The following is a 22,100-nucleotide window of genomic DNA, read 5'->3' as shown; positions in this document are numbered from 1 at the left end:
AAAAGTGCCTTTCTGTGCTAAATGACTGAAGATATTAGCTTCATATATATATATATATATGCATATCACTAGTCAGTGCATAATTAATTATAATCAAACACATGCAATGCAGCTCTGGAAGGCTTCCATGTGAAACAAAATTGGAAAGGCTAAGGATACTTACTTAAGAAAGAAAATGAATAAAATTAAATCTCAAACAATACAAAGCAAGCACATTGACTTGGTTTGTAAAAATATGCGAACCAATAAAAGAAAATATATTCTGAAAAGAAAACATAGTGTGTAAGTGACTGACCCTGTCACCAAGGCCAGCATATCAGCAGAACTCAGACAGAGACAGGACACGTAGTGGCTAGAAGAAAACCCTATACTATAACAGCAGGAATTGAACCAAGCACAAACCTAGTTAGGGGATTGGAAATTGCACACCTCTGAGGCTCTGGACAAGCTCTTTCTTCAAGCAGTAGCTGGAGTGGTACCACATCACCACTTCCCACAACACTTGTTACCCTCACCCAATACAGCAGTGGTGGGAGGCATTCAGAAGCCCTTTTCCCCACAAAGTTATTCGTCTTTCAAATAAACGATCTTCTACTGCAATTCGTTGTAAGCACTGTGGTTGAAGAGTCATCCAGGTCAGTTCAAACCACTCTTGGTGGCTGCAGACCTGGCACTGAAAGGACAAGGACGGCTCTGACATCCTGCTCTGCCAGCTCTGCCTGGCCACACTGATATCCTCTAGCAGCAAGGCTGCTTATGGAGAGGACACGGGGCTTTTACCTCAAAAGCACACCATTCCCTGCTGCATAATGCGGAGTATCACATCTTTTTATCTAAGCAAAAAAATACAGTGCTCTGTGAGACTAAACATAGGTGGACAACTGCACTGATATGGAGGGAAAATTCCTTTGTAAGTACTGCAGATATAGAAATTCTTGCTGTCCTATACATTTTCCAGTTTTGCCTTCTGTCCAAAGCCTGAGACTGTCTTTTTGACTGTCTTCATCACACACATTGGACAACTTAGCTGTTGCAGACTTGCAGCCCCTCCATACAAATTCAGGGAAGGCAGAAGTCAAGATTTTCACCTTAAATAGCATATCCCATTCTCTGCTTTATCATGAGTATAAAAACGTGAAATATAACATGGTCTCAAAAAGTCAATTGCACAGAGCTCCCCAAGCATAGCAGGAAAATGGCTAATGTTAGAGAAGAATAATTTGTTTACTACATGTATTTGGTAAAGCTTCCCCAGCACTTGCATGCAGTACTTTTAAGGAGAGGATTACAAACAGACTGCTTCTGCAGCACTTCGCCAGATTCAGCTTCAGCCTGAATATTCAAACTTTAAAGCAGCCTGTTCGTGGCCAAGTGTGGTTCCATGTAAAAAACAAAAACAAAAAATAAATAAATAGGAGAGAGAAAGAGATAATCACACAGACCAGCTTTGTGATGTGAACCTGAAACACAAGCAAACAGCCTGCTTGTTTTTCAATTGAAACACAGTAGAAGAGATGCAGGTCCTTGCTTAGCTGTGCTATTTGTTGCTGAAACCGACATGCTGGAGAGCATCTTTCCTAAAATTACGTAGCAACAGTGTGGAAATAGCTATCTCAGTGACCCAACTAACATCTCTTTATCAGCTGAGAAAAGCAGGCACTTGTAGAATGCAATTAATCTTCTCCTGGGTGGAGAGCTAAAGCAGTGTGCTAGATCACACTCCACAAGTGCCCATTTCTCTCTATTGACTGTGAAGGAAGTCTGAATTTTTCAGCTTCTACTGCATTTGTATTTTCACCAAGAAGCATTTCATTGATGGAGAGGGATAACAAAAAAAAAAAAAAAAAAGAAAGAAAAGATAAGCAAATCTCTCAGTGATCAAGAAACTGGAACATTCCTGTAAAAGAACACATTAGATTGGCAAGATTGAGGAGACTCAAAATGAAAAAGCACAAATAGGCAGCAACAATGACAAAAGAGTAGCTTGACAGTTTATTGACTGAGAATGGCTCTCACATCAGGAACAAAAGAATAAACATCATTTTTTGAGTGCCAGATATGAAGCATGCACTAATATAAGTAACTACGCAGATGGCTGGCTCTAGAGCAGACCTTCCAGATAACTGTAGGGTAGCATAACAGTTGTGAACTATACAATGCCTTTTAAGTAATTTACATGCTTCTATTTCTGCATTCTGTACTCCACAGACAGAAAATTCAATTAATTTTCTCCCTGACTGTGTAATATTGGCATATCGTAATGCCAAATTTCAGCTTGCATGCCTCTCACCAGAAGGAAGTAGGGAACAAGGGAATAGGGACATCAGCAAGAGAATCAGGTAGGATAAGCTCTTTACATACAAAAACGTTGTAAAATCAAATCTACTTATTTATCCATATTCAGGCAGAAAAGGATGGGGATAAAGAACCCTGACACATAAACTCTGCCGACTATCCTAGGTTTAACATTCTCTAAAGCCTGTAGGACTGAAGTAAGAACTGTAATTCTGAGGCCACACCAGAACTGCTGTCAGGATATGACCGCAACGCAGGTGAACACCATCTCCAAGTTGCTGAGGTTAAAGCTCAGTTGAATATAAGCAACTGTGAAGCTACAGCAGAGCTCCCAGGCACATACCATTGTGAGAGCTTGCTTACTCCATCCTGTGTTTCAGGACACCCACTTTTTTCTGGCATTACTGGGATTTGAACAAGGTTCCCTAATTTTTCAAAGCAGTGGGCAGCATCCAGAGCTCCTCAGATTGACCTGTGCACCTCTTGTGAGCTCAGGCATTGAACTTCCTTACGGCCTAACAGGCTTGAGGTGCTGTTCTCAGCCTTTATTTTGCTATAATTCTCTGTCCCGTATCTTATGGCAACATTTCTACTTCATGTAAATGCATGTAGCCAGAGGCTGGTGAGGAAGAGGGAAGGAGGGAATTTCACACATCACTAAGAATAACACGAATGCCGTGGCAACACTCAAAAATGGGAGGAGAATATTTAGAAGCATGACAAAGGGACTGGCTACAGCTGGACGAAAGAGTTAAGAAAAGCAAATTGCATTTTTGCATGATATGCAATTGGTCAGTTCGACACATGGAAGGACAGTGCTTTATAACAGAAAAGCAGGAACGGTACGGAAGTAGGAATAAGATGAACAAGAATTCATTTGGGCACTTCGAAACAGTAATATTTCTGCTGGGTAGGGCATGACTAAGTGCAACTTTCTAGAAGCTATGCTGGCTGACAGCCACAAATGAAAACTATTTTTTGTATTTAGGACAGCAAAGAGATTGCAATTGTCTTCCATTTGAAGATGCTACATGCCATTTCATGTAGTATGCCACAAGAGAAGCAAGGCTTATAAGGTGATAAAATCAGTTTTGTCTATCCAAATTACATCATTAGAGGAGTAAGAAGCCACAGAGCTCTAAATCTTTCCTGAGGGGTGTGACTTTGGTGGAACCTGAACTCAAAATCTTATCCACAGTCCTCCAGGCATTTGCTCTGCATAAAGATCTTTAGATGATGGTCACCACCAGTGCTGTTACTATAGCTTCTACAGGCACTGTTCTCTATCCAGGGTGCTCACGGATTCTCTTCCAATATACAGCACCTTGGAAAGTCAGTAATTCTTTTGACAGAGGCCACCACAGGTTAGAGGATAAGCAAGACTTCCACTGGATTTCTATGAGGTCCCACCTTTCTTTGCATTACTCAAAACTTTACCTTCTTACAAAGTGCCATCAAGTGGCATATAGTCCGTTTAAAGAAGAGCAAAACACACTGATGGCCCGTGACTGAGACTAATTCACTTCCAGAGTTAGCTGCGCTTAATTTTAATATAAACCATTTTGCAGCAAGACTCAAGGGACTGAAATCGCATAGAGGGAAAGTTTTCCTTTTATAGCTTGCTGCTACTTTTTGGCAGTTCTGAACAAAGAGCCATCTTTAAACAGAGGAGCTCTGAGAGCATCTTTAAGCAGGCTCTTTCATTCCTCTTCTGAACCTGAACAATAGGAAGCACGATAAAAGCAACTTCTAGTCACAATAAATACATTGTTCCTGTTTAATTAGTGTTTTGCCAATACAATTGGTGGGTAAGAGGTCAGAGGAACTGAAAATTGTATACTATACAGATCATGCTGTCAGGTAGCACATTAAAAATATTAAAAATGTTTTCCATGACTGTTCCACAACACACCCGGAGATTGGACTAGCAGAATAGCACGTGCACCAACCAATTCTTTATAAGTGGGAAGCTGAACCCTGTAATCTCTTTATCATCCTGTCACTGAGTTAATGGTCATTACCATGAGCAGATTCTTATTTTATCAAGCAAGTCAAGGCATCACTGGTGCTTTTCATATGATAATAATGATGTTTTACACCACAATTAAACAAGCACAAATTTTTCAGCTTTACCACAAGCTTAGCTGTAACCTTGCAACTTGCAAACACCACCTTAAAAGTCTTATCACAGACGCTCCTGCAGCACACTATTCTGTTTATGACCAAACCTCTCTTTCTCTCTCTCTCTCATTCCCTCTCCTCCAAATACAATACAAAAAGATTAGAGGTGGAAACAATAGAGGAAAGTCTCAGCTGTGAAAAAACCTTTCCAACATAACGCAACAACCATCCAGAGCAGAGGCACAGAGCTTAACAAAGAGCTTAACATGTGTTTTCATTCAAGATTACCAAAATTCCAACGAATGCTGCTTTTCTTTATCGGCACTAAAAATATTCTAACAAACATCCTCATGTCAACAGTTAAATATTTTCAAAACAAAATTTCCCATTGAGCTTTGTTTGTTATCAGCGAGAAGTAGTTTTGCAATATGTTGTTTGCAACTCCTCTCCCCCCAAACAGCAATCACTACCATTGCTAATTCCTTCAATTTCTGGAAATATTTTACTTCTCCAAACAAGCACGGAAATCAGTTTTCATCCAAGTATGTGACAAACTCAAGAGTTAGATTTAAAGTGTTGTTTTGTTTTAAGATATCCATGTGCATCTAAATTGGGTGGTAGCGGTGGTTTTGTTTTGTTTTCAAAGGATGATTCTAATCTTATCACCACATAAAAAAATAAATCAAGAACTGGACTGCAGCTAAGTGCGAGCACATGTACAACAGGACAGAGCCTGTGCAGTTCAGTGTTGATCTTGGACCCTAGAAGGAATTTTAGTGAATGTTCAGTGATCTTCAGAAGCGACTCCCCCAACCCCGTGATTTTCTGTGTTATCTCGGGACACCTCACGTACAGCAAAATGAAAAAAAAGAAATAGCTGAGTCTCTCAAGTCCACTTCTGCAATACCTTCCAGATAAGAGCTGCTGTTCCCTTTTTTTAAACTGGCAAAATCTAAAGAAGTGGGGGAAGGGTCAGAGAGTACAGGGAAGAAACAGCTTCCCTCAGAGAACGATGCCAAGCTCAAGTTCACTGCACTGTAGTGCTCTCCCAGGACAGAAAACTCATTCACTACCTAAATCCATTAAATATGGGAGCTGATGAGAGCACTGGAAAAAAAATAGGCTGTGACTGCTGCCAACAGTCCCTGTGTGCATTGGTGTCTCCTCCCGAGGTGGGCACACCAAAGGGGTGGTCACAGACTGTGGGCTACCCATGGTCGGTCTACATGAACATGGCTGCCACATCCACTCGGGGCCAAAACCAAACCTGCGATCAATGGGGAAGGGCTCTTTGGTTCGGAGCCATTCTCCACAGTCATCCTTCTTTCCAAAACCGCTTTTAATTGGTATGAAATGAGGCATTGCCAGCCGGCAAGACGCAACATTAATATCCCGTATGGTAATCTACGTATAAAAGGAGAAGTTGAAGTCCAGATTTTAAAGTATGATTAATGATCTCTGTGTGCACAGTTTCAGTTACTCTCAAGAAATGCTGAGTTCAGCTTCTGGAGGAAATAAAATAAATAAATAAATAAATCCGTCTCCTTTAACAACTCTTAAGCTAAACCAGCTTTGGGTTGAGGTACCCAAATCCCTGGCTGTTCTGGGATGGTTGCCATGAGGCCCTCTGGAGAACCACCTTGGGAAATGAATTAAGCCACAATACATCACATATTAAAAAGTAAAACCCCATAGTCCTTGCTGCAGATTGCTTTACGGTCTTTGCTCAGCCAGCATCTATGGGTGGGGTAAGTATACATTTATAGAAAGGGGGGGGAAGTAAAAAAAAAAAAAAAAAAAAAAAAAGTCTTTCCTGAGGGAAGGCGAGTGAGTTTCCATGAGGTAAGCAAGGGTGTGAACTCACTCTGGAGCCAGGGGCAAGCTGCAACTGCCCTCGTGTGTGCTCTTCCCCTACAGTAAACACGAGGTATCTGACCGGGATGGCGGGTACCATCGGCCAGCTGCTGCACCTCGACTCCTGCCTTCACCCACCCCGACAGCTCGGAGCCTGCGTTTACACCCAAAACACAGACACGGCCCAGGCCTCGCCAGCTAACGAGCGTGCTGCGGTGTGCCTTGCCCCAGCAGGCCCTTCCGCAGGACAAGAGGCCAGCTGCCCAGGCATGGATGGCGTGTGGGAGCTAATTTGCCCTCGGTGGCTGTCAGGAACAGGGTCCATTGCTTACATAACAGCCAAAGCTTGTTCACTTCAAGCCATGGCAGCTGCAGTTTGGTCTGAAATGCGGCCCAAACCTCTGCTTCCCAAATCTGAGACCATCAGCTGCTCCTTAGTGAGCCATCAACCAGGCCCCCAGCTGGACCATCCAAGCTGGCTACTACCCTGTTTGAACACGTCCAACAAGGTAGCTGCCTGCCAAGAACTGTTCAGTGGTACCCAAGTGTCCACTTGGGCACAGGGCTAACCTCCACTGAAGGGGCTAGGGGACCTGAGAGAGCTGATAAGCACCTTGGCTGAGCACATAGAAGGGACAGAGGTAAAGACCAGGTCCTTTTCCATAAAAAGCCAATGGAAAGACTGGCTGAAAAGATCATATAGACAGCTTTATGAATCTCTGTTCAAAGGCTATCCTGCTGAAAGTGGATTTATGGGAACATCTGACAGCTAAGAACAGCTGTTTGAGCCCACTGTGCTTCAAGTCTCCCCTTTACTGACACCTAATATGCCCCCCAAATTGAATTCTGTATGTGGGGGCCTTATGGGATAGGTACCCTGGTTCAGCCTCTTGTGGAGATGCTCCTACACAAAAGATACTGACAGCAAGAAGCAAACAGGTCACCTCCTCTGTCCTGACATTGCTTAAGTGCCAGACAACAGTAAAAAGAGATGCTTCTTCTGTCTTAATATTTAACCGCTTTTAGACCTTTGATGTGTTTATGGCTCAGCCTAAGACGCCTGACAGGAATCAGTCTGTGCACTATGTGCAGGAGACCTACTCAGCACAACCTAATTTTACAAGTGACACAAAACACAGCTGCCTTACCATACCCACACAAGATACATATTCAGAATAATAATAATAAAAAGCAATAGTTCATGTGCTTTATTCTAACCAAAGAAGCAAATCAAATGACGCTGGCAAGCTATGCTCTTCAGTTCTATTAAGAGTTTCCATGCAGCAAATGTCTTAGGTGCCTACCGAATTATTTCTTCTACAGTATTCTGTTAAATTTTTACTTTGAAAATAAAGAAAATAGTAATATTACACTAGCTGTTTCCTGGCACTCCTCAAGAACCTTCATCACAGCTACAATACCTATAGTGCAGTTATCCACCAAAGAGAAACCTAATTCTCTGGAATTACTACTGCAGCCTTAAAGTGCCTATGCTGCCAAAGCAGTCAGGAAGGTAATAGATTTGTTTATGGACTAGACAAAGCTTAATTAAATGAGGCAGCTTTGAAGAACAGTAAATCTTCTCTCCTCCTGCCTTTCCCTCCCCCCTTTTTTTTTTTCCTAGAGTATCTTTCTCCTAGTGGCTTTCCTCTTCCTAATAATCCCATCACAAATGACAGATATGTTATCAGTCATCACTGGGATTTGACACATTCTTAATACCTGTCATGACAGCTCTGAAGTCTGCATGCTACCCCATTGTATTCCAAGGCATTTGCAGGAGGTAATGGACACATCAAATCTCAGTCAACGGCTCTGCTTTATTGGACTGCTGTTTGCCATACAGAAGCAGATGCTTAAAAAAAGCTAATCTGTGATTATTCAAAATTACATGCTGAATAAGTAAATATAAAACATTACAAATAGCTTTTGTACTCTCTATGCCTACCTTCATCTCAAGATAGCTTGGCCATGTTGTAGAATTTATTATCATATATTTATTGATTAGAATGTGTTTATATATATAAAAAAGGTATTTGTATTGGTAACAGTGAAAAATGTTAACAAATAAAGGTCTTTATTGAAAGGATTAAAGAATTATGCTGGTAACATGGGAATGTATTGCTGTGCCTATGCAGTCTCTGGTTCCTCAGCCCTCTGCTTTTTATTTGAGTGGAGAACCTGATGCAAAAGCAAGCTGCAAGTCAAGGCTAGAAGCAGAGTTAATGTCATAGACAAATATATGAATTTACATGAAAACAATGGGTTTGTGAAGTGTGTCATTTGAAGTAGTTGTCGATATTATAAAGTCCTTATGAGTCTATTCCTAATGCCGTCTGATTTCTATGGACCTTTTAATACAGGTAGCTTTTTTTTCTTTTATTTGTTGTTGTTGTTGTTTAAGCCCCCAAAAGAACCATGATGGATACGGCACTCCACAGAACAAAGTCAATATTCTAAACAGATATATTTTCTTATTTTTTTATTTTTTTTTTCTGACTCTGGTCATTTGCGTGCCATACTTTTTAGGCACAAAAATAAAATAACTTCTTCCTGTGACATTTATTTGGAGACAAACTTAAAGACTTTCTCATTTTAGCTGAGCTGCTGTAAAACATCATATAGCCAGTCCCTGCCAGCAGCATATATAAACTGCAAGACAGCAGCATGCCTTGTCATTAGTAAATGCAATAGCTTATTGTTCTCGATGCATTTACAGTTTTGCACAAAAGCAGGGGAAAAAAACTGCAACAAAAACAAAAACCCACACAGACTAGAGACAATGCCACCCTGTGCACACAAGTAACTTAAGGCCCTTTCAGCGAGGCAATAAAGCTTAAGCAGAGCTGCGAGTAGCATGCTGGAGTCAAAAGGAAGTGTCCCGCTGACATCAATGAGCTTTGGAGGTTTGGAGTCAGTCAGACAGGCAGAACACGTTCAGCAACCTAAATGACTGCACATCCTTTGGACACAATTGTTAACCAATACTAAGGGTATCAAAAGATGTTCATTTTCAAGAAATTGATGAGCAAATTGTTTTTTGTTGTAGTTTTTTTGTTTGATTGTTTTCTCTTTTGTTTACAAACAGCACAACTGAGAACCACAAGAGTAGGTGTTGCACCTGAAAGCACTGGGGAGCAAACTGATGGCATCTGGGGGCTGTGGGGGTTCATTCTCAGGACCATGCCTTGACAGCACTGTAACTCCTGGTCAAAGGATCTCAAACCCTGTAATAACGGCATGGGTCAAGTATAAACTCACCCTGCCAGTCGAAGTACTTACAGGAAAGCTGAAAGGCTAAACTTGTATCAGCAGGCTTCCTACCAGATCAGATATTGCCTGTTCTTGAGCAGCCAACATAAAAACGTACCACCAACACTGCTGGTATCATATCTCCTGATCACAACCTGGTGCCAGGGCCTGCTCTGGATCCCATTTGTGCTGCTGGCTGATGCTGGGCTGCACTTGCCCATGGAAGCAGGCCCCATCGAGAAGTCTTCCCAGGAAATATTGCGAGCTGGCTGCACTCCAAGGAGCATTACAGCTTCTCCTGCTGTCTGCACGTCCAGTTATTCCTTTCATATCCACCCTCAGCTGTAAGCAAATCAACATGCCAATCCCTTGGGACACATGGCTTAGCTTATACTTAAGACTTGCCATTCGGGTTTGTGCTTTGGACATTGATTTCTATTGTCTCAGCTATCACCAAACAAAAGGGCATTTAATTGCTGTCTCATTTAGTCCAGGGGGAGGGGGCGAACAACTTTTACCAGCCCTCTGATTGATGGCAGCCATTAGCACCTTCCAGCACAAAGCGGACTTATTAGAGGCCCCATTTACATGTGAAGTTCATTGCCACACAAGTGAAGCAGAGCTGCAGCTACGCTGGCTTTAACAACTTGAGAGGCAAAATCTTTGTATGAAATGAGTCTGCAAAAACGCTTATGCTAGCCGCCGATTTAAAGGGAAAACTTCGAATATAATGAAGTTTGAGGAAAGCTTCTGAAGTGAAAGAAAAAAAAAAGGGAGAAAAAGAAAATTTAGGAGAAAAGCTTACCCAGTTTTTGTTTCTCTTTTTAAGCACTACCATGTAGTTGCTTAAAGGGTTGTAAACCAGCAACCAACCTGATTTATACGTATTTACACAAGATAACTCCAGGAAGCACTTCATATCCCCCATGCATCAAAGTTTATAATTGCATACCATGAAAGGCACTGCTGAAGAATTCCGTAAACTATTTTGCCCCCTTATGTAAGCATTTTCTATTTTCTTTGTGATGGAGGAATGAACAAAATTAATATCCACATTTAATATCGTACATGTTCTGTAGAGCAATGAGCCACATACTCTGGTGTTCTAACCAAACTGCTGACCGTGTATTTTTAGTACTCGGCTCATTTTATTAAAAAGCACAAGGATGCTAATTTTCCTTTCAAAGGAACAGACCTCAAGAAACAACTAGATCAGTGAAGTCTTCTTGAAAAGGAAATACTACCTTTAATCAGCACAGTTTTGAGCAACTCGCAGTAATTTCGGTAGAAGTCTAATGCAGACTTTGAAAGTTTTAATAACACAAGTTATCAAAACGTTTAATCAATGCAAAACCTAAGACCAAACCCATTTTGAACATCAAACTTACCAGTCCGACGCACAAACACGCCAAAGTACCACGTATTATCAGACACACCTTGGTGCATTTTTTGAAGAATTTACCATCCAGGAGGCGGATCACTGAAGGCTGACTGCACAGGGAGACGACGCAGAGACAAACACGCGAGCACTTGTGGTGTCTCAGTTGTGGGAGCGCTAATCCCAGTCTGGCACGGAGGCTTTCTACAACCATGCTAGCTATACCCGCAAAAAAGCGCTTCTGGCTAGTCTCAGAAGATATCCTGTGTTATTCATGTAATTGATTTAAGATTCCATAGCGAAATTACAAGAACTACTCTGCTATTACTCCCTTTCAGCGAGTCCACCCTTATGTTCGCATCCTCCGCAGGACATTCCTTCATGATACTCATCTTCCCCCGTGCATATTTCTAAATAAGCTTAAATATAGTAGCTGTTTTCGTGCTTTTTTCTGCATTTTGAAAAATCATGGTCTTAGGTATCTAAATGAATGTGCGTAGGAGGGAATGTACTTTTTTTGTTTTAAAACAGCTGTCTTCATTGTTATTCATTCTGCAGCTCACATGCATGTAAAACTATATTTTGATCCCTCCCCTTCCCTGTAGTTTTCAAGGGAAAGTAAAAACTTTATACACAGAAGCTGAGTGTAAAAAACAGCAACAAAGAAAAACCTCCCAAACTGGCACGTAGCCAGTTTCTAGCTAAATGCTATTATACACTTGGTTTTCTTAACTTGGTTCCTTGTAAATTTTATTTTCCTCTCCCATTGTTTCATTTCTCTTCAGTGTCATACAGGAGACACACATTTCTCTTTCTGGAAAGGCTGAGTGCTATCTTCCAAAAAGCACAGTCTATGGATAATTATTACCAGCAGCAAAAGGCTGAGATTTAAGCTGCAGAGGTAATTCCAGAGAAATTCTTCGCATTTCCCTCCAAACTCACACCAGACTGGAACGAGCACTCCAGACAGTGCCACTTCCAGGAACGTCGCCAGCACCAAGCAAGATGTCTAAACGGTTTTAAACTGATTTACGGCTAAAGAACAGACCAAGAGCCATGGTTGAGCAACCCCTCTGTCAATCTTAACTTCAGGTCTCTTTGGATGCTCAATTAAAGAAAATTCTTAGCTGGAGGAAGGGGTTTTACAAGCCAGTTTCTGAGAATCCTGTCAAGACAACACGTGCTAATCAAGGTGAACAGGTCCTGGAAAAGATCTGGATCGAATCTCTCTGATTGTCCTCAGAGATGCAGTCAGACCTGAACACCTTCGACATTCAGTTCAATCACACATCTGCTCAGCATCCCAGTGGGAGTCTCAGAACCTAAGTGCAAAATTAGGGCAAGCACTAGCATGGCAGTCAGGTGGAGCATCTTGCTGGCAGAGGCACAAACCTGCTCTCCTAACAGGCACACCAGCTATAAATAGGTTTATGAATACAGAACCTCTGCCAAGCTTTCTTTCTTTTCTTTTTTTTTTTTTTTTCCTTCACTAATTTTAATGCCTCTTGCAAGATTGGCTCCTAGAAGTTTTATCTCCATTAGTAGTAATAAACATTTATTATATGCTCCAGCAACATTTGAAAGTTTTGATGAATAGTAAGAAAATTATCGAGAAAATAGAATGATAGTATCCCATTTTAAAATACAAATAGATCAAAAAAGAAAAAAAAAGAAAAGAAAATGCAAGCTTACCTAAAAACAAAAATATCACATGAGAATTGTGTGCACACCACAGCTTGGGAGAGAAGAGCTGACTTCTGCTGGAACTTCAGGACGACATGAGGTGGTGTCAGGGTTTAATCTTTTTCAGCTGTGCTCCAGAGGGTACCAGGTAAGCTGCAAAGTTGTGCCCAGAGCTTTTCCCCCTCTGTCTTCTCACCTGGAACAACAGAACATGTTGTCAGAAACCTCAGCACTGTAGTGAGGCATGTTTCGGCTTCAAGACACAGTCATGGGTGTTCATGTTGGCTGCTAGAGATTCGGTATAGCATTATGAAAGGGGAAACCCATTAAAGCTGCCATCGTCAACAAGTGTGGTTCTTTGCCTTTCTCAAGTGCAGGTGCCCTCTCAACTTAAGACATCTTGGGGCAATGCAAAGCGTTAGGAAGCTATTTACAAAGCATCCTTACTCTGCCTTCAAAGGGCCACTTTGTAGAAGATAATGATAGGCCCATAAGAAACCTATTCAAGCCTCACCTGTGGCAAGAAGACTTTATGGTAAGAATTTGACTGTGAGCTACCAATGCTTGGCTGACCAAATAAACCAGTGCTACTTTCAAATGGAGACATTAACCAAAGACTTAAATTACATTGTACTTTTATCTGCTCTCATTCTCTTGCAGCCCCCTTCTTCCCTTTTCCCTTTCAACCCTTAGATAGTTCACCACCCAGTTATAAGGATGGATGCCTAAATGAAGCCCTTTATTAAGGCCCAAAGCAATGTCACCTTGCAGTTTCCCTTCACTTCAGAAATTAACTTCTAGGAGCATATTCTTGAAAAGACTACACCTGTACTTATTTCAACTTTCTGGGGAATAATTGAGTATGGAAAGTAAGATTTAGCCTGATGAAATTTTTATTTCCATCTAAAAATAAAATGGAATGGATAGTAAAGATTTTTTTTCCCCCAGCCTTCCTCCTTTATTTTCTTCTGAAAGGTGAAGACAAAAGAGACATATTACAATTCAATTTTTCCCCTATCAGAAATTCCAAGAAACTCACCATCATCTACTTAAGTTTTGAGCTATGTAGAGCAGACTGCTAAATACTTTATATGTTCTGAGCAACCTGACCTCACTGGCCCTGCTCTGAGCAGGGTGTTGGACTAGATGACCTCCAGTGCTCCCTTCTGACTTAAGTTATCCTGTGATTTTTTCCAGCATGAACAAAGACCAGTTTGTACCTCTCAGAAATTCAAGCCATTTTTTATTTTTTTTTTTAAATATATATGTATATTTACAGCCATTTTTAAACTATATGCATCTTCTCTGACATGGGAGTCTTTCAATAGTCCAACTCTATGAGAGCTTTACATGTGAAAACTCTTAAGAAAGTATTTTTTGAATCTTAAATTAGCAGAAGTTATCTTCTCATGTGCCATAAACTCAAATGATTTAACACATTTAGGGAAAATTAGCATAGTAAGAAAACTAAGAACATATTCTGTGTTCTCACTTAGGCAATAATGAGGAAGAGCTTGAGGGGAAAAAGTGGTAGTATTGACTGTAGAAGAAGAACTGCCAAGTTCACAGTAATACGTTTTCTATCTGTGATTCTGAAATCAGGACGTTGTTTTTAAAATCAGACTGAGCCCCAGAGTGATCTGCAGCTGTCACTGCTGCTTGCAGCAGAGCAGCGGGATCCCTAGCAAGCTGCACACCCCTCTCCCTGCCAGCACGGTCCTCCCGTAACACCTTCTCCCTCTGCCACGGCACCGGGACATGCAAAGCCTGCATCTCTCGCACCTCTGGCTGGCTCCACCATGTGCACGAGCTGAACCATGTAACTGGTTGGCAGAGTCCTGAGCAGTTAAAAGATGACTTTTCAAAGAGACCTGCACAAGGCAAACTTGCTCATGATTTTTTTCCCTCCAAATTCTTTGTTATATGGATGCATTTTGAGTAGCAGTAGACTCAAGAAATGTAATGAAAAAAAGTTCCACTTCCCCATGTATCAGCTCTCATTAGAGAAGAATAAAGACATAATTTAATAGATGGGATATCCAGGGAATAAAGTGCAAGAATTCCAGTCCAAAGACATCATAAAGACAAAACATTCAACTACAAAACAAACATGCTTCTTCTACCAGTATGGTGAAGGAATGCCATGGGATTAGAAAGTTCTCCTCAAGTCCAACAGCAAAGCCTAATTTGTACTGCTTTTCAAAGCTTAACACTCCTGTTATCTCTCCTCTCCAAGAACTGCAGATACTTTTCTAATCACAGCATTGGGCACGTTGGCCATCCAACTCTACCACTGCTACTGCTGCTAGGGACCACCAAGGCAAGAAACAGCTAATTCCCTCAGCACACCACTAGCATGGGGCTGCCCAGGAAGGGGATACACATCCTCCTTCATTTTTTCAAGAATCACAGGCACAATACAGCACATTTGCAACTTTATTCTAATAAAATGATTTCAAATAAATTAACACCATTACCTGAGCCTTAGCCTCAAACAGAATCTGAAGAGAACTGTTGTTAGAAATGGAGGACTTTTCCTTCAACATCCTCCTCACTGTTTGCTTCGATGCTCAGTATATTAAGTAGGGGTGGTTGAGACGTGAAGTTAAATTTAAGAATTCTTAAATCCCTGCCAGCTGAGAACAGCTGCACAGGACACACAGCTGGCATGGACGTCTGCTGAAGGACACGGTTCTGCAGATTACTGGGTTCCCACTAACTTGGAGTGAATGACAGTGCATGGGAAAGAAACCAGCTCACAAGCTGGCCCCCAGCAGCAGAGAGGAAGCTTTGTTCACCCCTCTGGGAAGAGGACAGGCCAGGCTGCTCATATCCCTCCAGGCTCACCCAGAAGAGTACAACATGATTATTTTTTGCTACCACTGCCATTTTTCAAGTAAATTTAGGTGAATAAGCACTGTTGTATCTACAATCCACTCTCACCCATCCAGTCTTTTTTTGTTAATGATACAAAGATGCAACAAAACCTGCTGGTGGTTGCAGCCTGTCCTAATGCAAGTCCTGCCTAGTGTTCCAGCTGGCTAGATGAAGGTCACTGACACGGCTAACACCTCTGACATTTTATAATCAATTGCCAGCATTTACAGAGGAGAAAATACCGCTAGCACTGAGAACACTTGGAAAGAAAAAAACTCGTTTCAATTAATCTTAAGCTTGCTCTCTCTGATAGCCAAAACATGCGACAACGATGCAACCTAGCAAGCCAAATATTAGTGAGATTGGTTTCTGGCATCCAATGCCATATTCTGTTTGTATATAAACAATTGCAGTTTATCCGCCTCTTTAAAATAACTGCAACATGATTCATCGTAAGGACAGCAGCAGAGAAACAGTCAAATCCTCGTAGTTGGAGGAAAACATTGAATTCTCAAAGCAACTGACTACGAATATCAGACCAGCCAGTCCTGAACACCTACGGGAGAAATCTCGGACTTTGTGTGGCTGCTCTTGGAGGAGACACTGACCTTTACGTAGCCCTTTGGTGCTAGTAAAGAATGACGAAGCTCTTCCTGTACATCGCACATCCATCCTGTGCCTGCTTTCATCTCGAGGACAGGAACAGGGATTGCTGCCTTTTAAACTACTCTTGATTTTTAGCCAGATGTTATATTCCACCATGACAACTGAGGATGGAGGACGAAGGAGGAGAGATTTTAAAACAATACTTCATAAACAGTCTGCAAGTCCCCTTAGATTTATGAACTGCCAAAATGTTGGATGGGTTCAGCAGCTGGCAAGCCCTAGATTTGACAGCTCTGCCCTTACTCAATGGTTCAAAGCAATCATTTTGAATTAATGCAGGGCCTCAGAGAACAATGGTACCTCCAACTTAAGACCTCCTAAAGACCACTGTTTCAGACAAAATTCCTCCTCCTGAAAGTCCTTCTCATATTCCAGCTCCTAATGCAAACCATCACTCAGCTCTTGCTTTTCACAGGAGCTGGCTGCTTTATGGTATAATGTTTGTGTCAAACACAATTGCTAAAGGCGCTCCAATTTACACTAATAATTGTCATTAGGAGAAGAAAAAAAAATGGTTGTATTTTTGTCAGAAAAGAACCGTTTCCCAATGTTTAGCATAGGCTGGATAATGGTCACAGGCAGCATCTTGGCTCAGCAGGCAAGGCTGGTAGGTGGTAAATGAGAACGTTGCAGAGGGGACAGATATTGTTCAAGGGGGGAGAGGGGACAGTGTCTGCTGAAGGAGGCACCCTGACGGCACAAGATTTATGCATCCACCCTCGTGTCAGTCGAGGAGGAGGGAATCATTATGCAGGGCCAGCTGCAGGGGTGTGCGCTGCTGTCTGGAAAAATTAGAAGTCTAGCAACGAAAGATAAAGAAGGGAGAAATGACAGAGTGAATGAAAACCCCACGATAAACCCATTTAGGCTCTCTTCTCCCTGGGATGAAAGATGAAGCGTAATCTCTTTGGCACATGTCCTGGCTGAGACTCCAACAAATATCCCTAAACACCACTGGGATGTGCAATGCCAATGTCCACCAAGATGACCAGTAACTGCACAGTACCGCACAAGAGTCCCTTTCCTGCATGTTTAACTAAGTTCTGGGGAAAGATCAGAGCATGCTGAAATGCCTTGGATTCAAGGAAGTCTCATCTGCTGCAAGATGCCTTCTTTGTGCAAATACCTTGGAAAGCAATCCTTTCCATCTGAATACCTCGGGGGAGTGGCAGGGGAAAGGGAGAGGGGAGAGGAGGTGACAGGAGCACAAGACATTGAAAAGCAGCCGAGCTCAGGCTCTGTTGTTTGACTGTTATTTGACTTAGAAGTTTCCAATTTCATGTGGCATTCCTCTGCCTAAGAGAATTTCTGGCCGAATCAGGCAGGTCTGCATAACTTCTTGTCCTATTTAAGGTAGAGTTTCTTTTTCTCCCTCATTAAGACACACATAGAGACAAAATGCTCCAAATATTTCTTCATTATGCTTGTTAATGAAAACAGCGTCAAGTCAGGCTCTCAAGTCTTCCTGGTACTGGCTAGCAAAGGAATAACGAAAGAGGGAGCAAGAAAAACAATGGTCTTTAATATGCTCCCGAAAGCCCCTGGTTAAAATTCCACCCCTCAGCCTACCAGGGGATGTGCCTGGTAATTTTTCCTTCTGCCTGTCCTGACCACTACTAAAGCCTCGGGGCTCAGAAATTCTTTCTGGAATGCTAATGCCTTGCAAGAAGCCAAACAGTATGAAAAGGAACTGTTTGGAGAACATCTTCCTGGGGGAGAAGGGAGGGAGGATGCACTCGGATACTTTTATTTCAAGTTACACGCCCTGACGGTGGTGTTAGCCGCATTTTCTACCAGGAACAGAAGAAATAAATTTTGCCTAACATGCCAACATTGTGAATTATACCACCATATATCTTTTAATATAAGATCCAGAAACAGTTTTATAAGAATATTTTGTTCGTGTACAGGCATGAGAATTAGGGGAAAACACAAAACAATTATACTGTACCAGTCTTCCTTTCTACTACATATGTACATTCAGAGATGTGGATATTTGTTTTCTTTTCTTTTAAAATACTCAGAAAATATCCCCCCCACCCCCTTTCCTTTTGTAAAACAGCTCTTTTACAATATTCCTTCTAGCTGTACAATCTATCAAACGTTAAAGAGAATTACACTATCAGGTTTCAGATTAACCACTGACACCGTTTATGACTACCTGGTACGTTATACAAGCTACCGTACATTGTGGGTCTAACAGCTTAAAACACCAGGAAACACTGGTGTAGAAAAATCCGCTCCCAAACTAGAGGAATTGAGACATTGATTCATGCTGCAATTGGGGTAGCGAAGTGGAGAATATGGCCCTCTGATGAATTAAAACAAATGGAAATCACAAACATGCATGCTCAAAGAACGTAACTCTGAAGGCCGGTGTTTCATCAATGTTATGTGAAAAAACACGGGAATAAAACACAAGTTTTTACAGTGAGCAACAGAAATAAAACTGGAAAATTCTTAAACTACAAAACCATATCATTGTCAAAGTGCAAACAATACAGCAAAGATAGAGATGTTTCACTTTTTTTTTCCGAAGGAAAGTAAGGACAGGCAAATGTATAATATTAATATCAATTCAGGAAATACATTCATAGTAAGATATCAAATATATTATGAAAAAAGGGAAAAGGAACATGGTTATTTATCTGGCTTCAAAACAGCACAGTGTCAAGTTAATTTAAAATTCAATTTCGGTTCAAAGCATTACAAGGAAGAGAGAACCCTATGTATCATAGGCTGTAAATTGAAATCCTACCAAGGCTTTTGTCTGCAAACTCGTTGTGTATCAGCTATAAAGCCAGATTGCGGCTGCTTCTTTTAGGAGATTAGGCTGCAAGGCTCTTGTAAACCACGTTCAGAGAAGTTTGTCATTTACTATTTCCAAAAGCATTTTATTTAAGCCTTCTCATATTCAGTTACTTAACTGCAAACCGGTTTTACAATAACCCTGGGCTAACTTCCACAAGGTAATGTCCAGCACGGAAAAGTGTGCAGGGTCCTACACTTGGAAGGCACCAAGACCCTCTCTTAAGCATCCATACAAATGAACCTTTGTAAGCAAGAGCAGTTTGTGAGCAAAAACAGCTTTGGGGGGATCACGAATTTACAAACTAAACCCCAAAAACTTTTGTTCCCCCTCTAGAAAACACATACATGTATACATTGAAACATTTCAGTTAAACTCAGCATAGCACCTTGAACAATAATGGTTTGAGGAAAGAGGCAGGACACCCTTCTAGACTTTCTGGGCTGAAGGATAAATAAATCTGATAGAAATGACATTTAATATGCCCCAAGACTATGTACTGAATCAAAAAACTGCTCAGATTGCTGATCTTGGTACAGATTGTAAAAAAGAGCGACCCAAGAAGAGTCTCTTGCTTGTCTTCCAGCCCCAGGAGGCCCAGCTGAGGTGCGCAGGCCAGAAATGCAAATTCTGCTTTTTGGCCAATGACCCAGCTGGACAGCAGACAAAACCAGGCCTGGAAGGGCACAGCAAAAGCTGTGACAAAGATGAAAATAAATGTATATCCCTGACCTCTGCTCTTCCAAAAGGAAGGCAGAGGAAAGCAGCCATTTACAGCAGCTGGGGTTGTTTTTATTTAGTCACACGGGCCTTTAATCTCATTGTACAAACACTTTGCAACATCTCAAAAGCTAGCTGAGGGAACAGATGAACACCTTGGAAAGCTTTGTTTTTGGCAAAGTGGAGTTTAAGGTGTGCATGAATCGGTCCTCGGGAAAGGGGTAATATTCTCCCACATGAAATTTATCTCCGCTGACACATCCACAGCTGGGGAGCAGCAGGAACAGCTTCCTCATGCTGATATCACTCGCTTCCATTTTGAAACGGAGGGATGAGGAAAAACATTATTAGAGTTGATAGAAAAGTGCTTTCTTATTTCAGTAATGGCTTTTATCCCGTCTTTGCAAACTACATAATTATGTGTATGTTTATGATAATACCCATTACGTGTAATTACATTTACATTTTTCCTTAAACAATAATTTCTAAAAATTGTGGAGGCTTAAAAAAGCTAGGGGGCGAGGAATGTGATACAGTGTGGGATGGAAACGAGCTTTTTTTTCTCCCTTTTTTTAAAAAATACATCTGGGCTTTCTCCTCCTCCCACAGCAGAGCTCAAGACCGTAGGTATGCTCCCCAGTCTGCTTCTCACTTATACCCTCACCATTTAAATAGTTTATTCATTCTTGTGCCTTACTATGCACTTCTGGACCTACAGCTTTGAGGTGTTTTTTTAATAAACTTTTTTACTGGCACTTACCCTGGAAACTACCACCACTGCACCACTGTACCAATATTTATACATGTGGTGTTACAAAAATACACCATTTGCTTTGATGTTCTGCTCTTTCCTTACCTCCCACTCTAGTAGGAAGCACAAAGGATATTGAGCAGTGATAAGAAATCCTACTGACATCACCATTATACAATGGCATGGTCAAAAGGTTTAAGTCTGAATTATTCATTTAGTGTCCCTTGCAGAATGGCCAAAGCAAGCCTCAGTGTTGCTTAAATTTCTGCAGAAACTAGGAAACGTTAAAAAAAATCAACAACCCCCCCACTGCGTCTGTTATAAGGAAAACTAGAAGGCAGCACCGGGACGTTGCACACAGAATACAACACTTGCTTTCTTTCCATGCTAGGCATTATATGGCATGTGACTCTCTATTTGAATGCTATTTTATTAAAACCTTTTTGGTAGCAAGATGTAGTGCAACTCAAATCTGAAGGAACTGAAGCTGAAAATGCCATCCATACCTAGGTATAACCAAAGGACTAAACCAGCCCAAGACTGGGATGCTCATCTTGTGAAGGTGGGAGCCTTCTGCAGAGGAGTTGAGGCTTCAATTTCTTTTGAACTTGAGGGAGGTTGGGAACTGGAGGTTTACTGGGCTCTGTAGAGCTGGTTGATGCCATCTGATCACATGAGCCCAAACACCTCACAAAGGTGAGTAGAGGAGATCTGATACAGACACAAAGCACTATGAAAAGCTTTGCTGTACAAGAAGAGTTGGGGAACATGGTGAAATGCCAGATCAAACCCCAGCCCACAGCACATATAAAGAAAACAATAGCTCAGCCAAAGAGTGCAGGCAGACTAAGACTTTACATTTTCAGTCCTTTCATCTCTAAAAACTAAACAGATTGTTTTGCTTTAAAATAATTTTACATGTTCTTTTTACCTTTAGTTTACACACAAACGATAAAGAAGCTTCAAATGTTCCAATATTATGCTAAAAAAGTGTTAAAAGTTTTCTACAAATTGGAAGTACTTCAGAAAGAAAGAAAAAAAAAGATATATATCAAAAAAATCCCCACCACCCAAATATATAACCAAGTTCTTTGAAGTCACTTTCTACTCCTCTAAGACTTTCATTACTAATTGGTGAGTTTCTCATTTCATCTTTTCAGGCACAGATAATTTCTAAATGATTGAGATGTAGGATACACTACTTTAATACTGATCGTGTACTTAAATGAGGTCAGGTTTTAATAACATTCTAGGCACTCATGCTAGAGAAAAGCTTAGCTTTAGGGATATACTTTTATAAAAAAAGAAAGGTAGGTTGCAGTATCTTGAAATTAACAGATAATTATAATCACCGTTTGTGATCATACTGTTACACAGTGTCATAAAAACCTCCAAAATATATAAATCCTCAATACAAACATAAAAGGCCTTGCAGGTCCTTTTTTTTTCTCCTCCATTCTCAGCATATACACAAATCTCTCAGTAAACAGATGTGCGAGGGAGGGTAAAAACAGGTAACGTGCAATTAACTGACCCAGTTCTAATTTGGCCAGTGAAAAGCTTGGCTATTTGCAAGCTTGTTTATTTATTACTAGCAGAGAAGTGACAGTTTATCCTCACAAAGTTCAGCAAGCAGAAGCGCAAAGCCCTGCACCTGGAGAGGAACAACGCCAGGCACCAGGACATGCTGGGCC

General features: G+C 41.2%; 1 protein-coding gene across 7 annotated transcripts in view; it reads right to left on the bottom strand.

Annotated features, from left to right (window-relative positions):
* The window catches only part of PLXNB2 (plexin B2), a 257,191-nt gene that overhangs the window by 163,357 nt on the left and 71,734 nt on the right, over positions 1–22,100 (bottom strand). For all 7 annotated transcript variants that reach the window (XM_068669637.1, XM_068669631.1, XM_068669632.1 and 4 more), the window contains one exon: positions 12,593–12,779. The gene's annotated coding sequence lies outside the window, so the exon portion shown is untranslated. The remainder of the gene's footprint in view (positions 1–12,592; positions 12,780–22,100) is intronic.

The sequence above is a fragment of the Anas acuta genome, chromosome 1, assembly GCF_963932015.1.
Source record: "Anas acuta chromosome 1, bAnaAcu1.1, whole genome shotgun sequence".
Classification (NCBI taxonomy): domain Eukaryota; kingdom Metazoa; phylum Chordata; class Aves; order Anseriformes; family Anatidae; genus Anas; species Anas acuta.
Note: the sequence above shows the minus strand (reverse complement) of the source record. Positions and strands in the feature narration are given on the sequence as shown.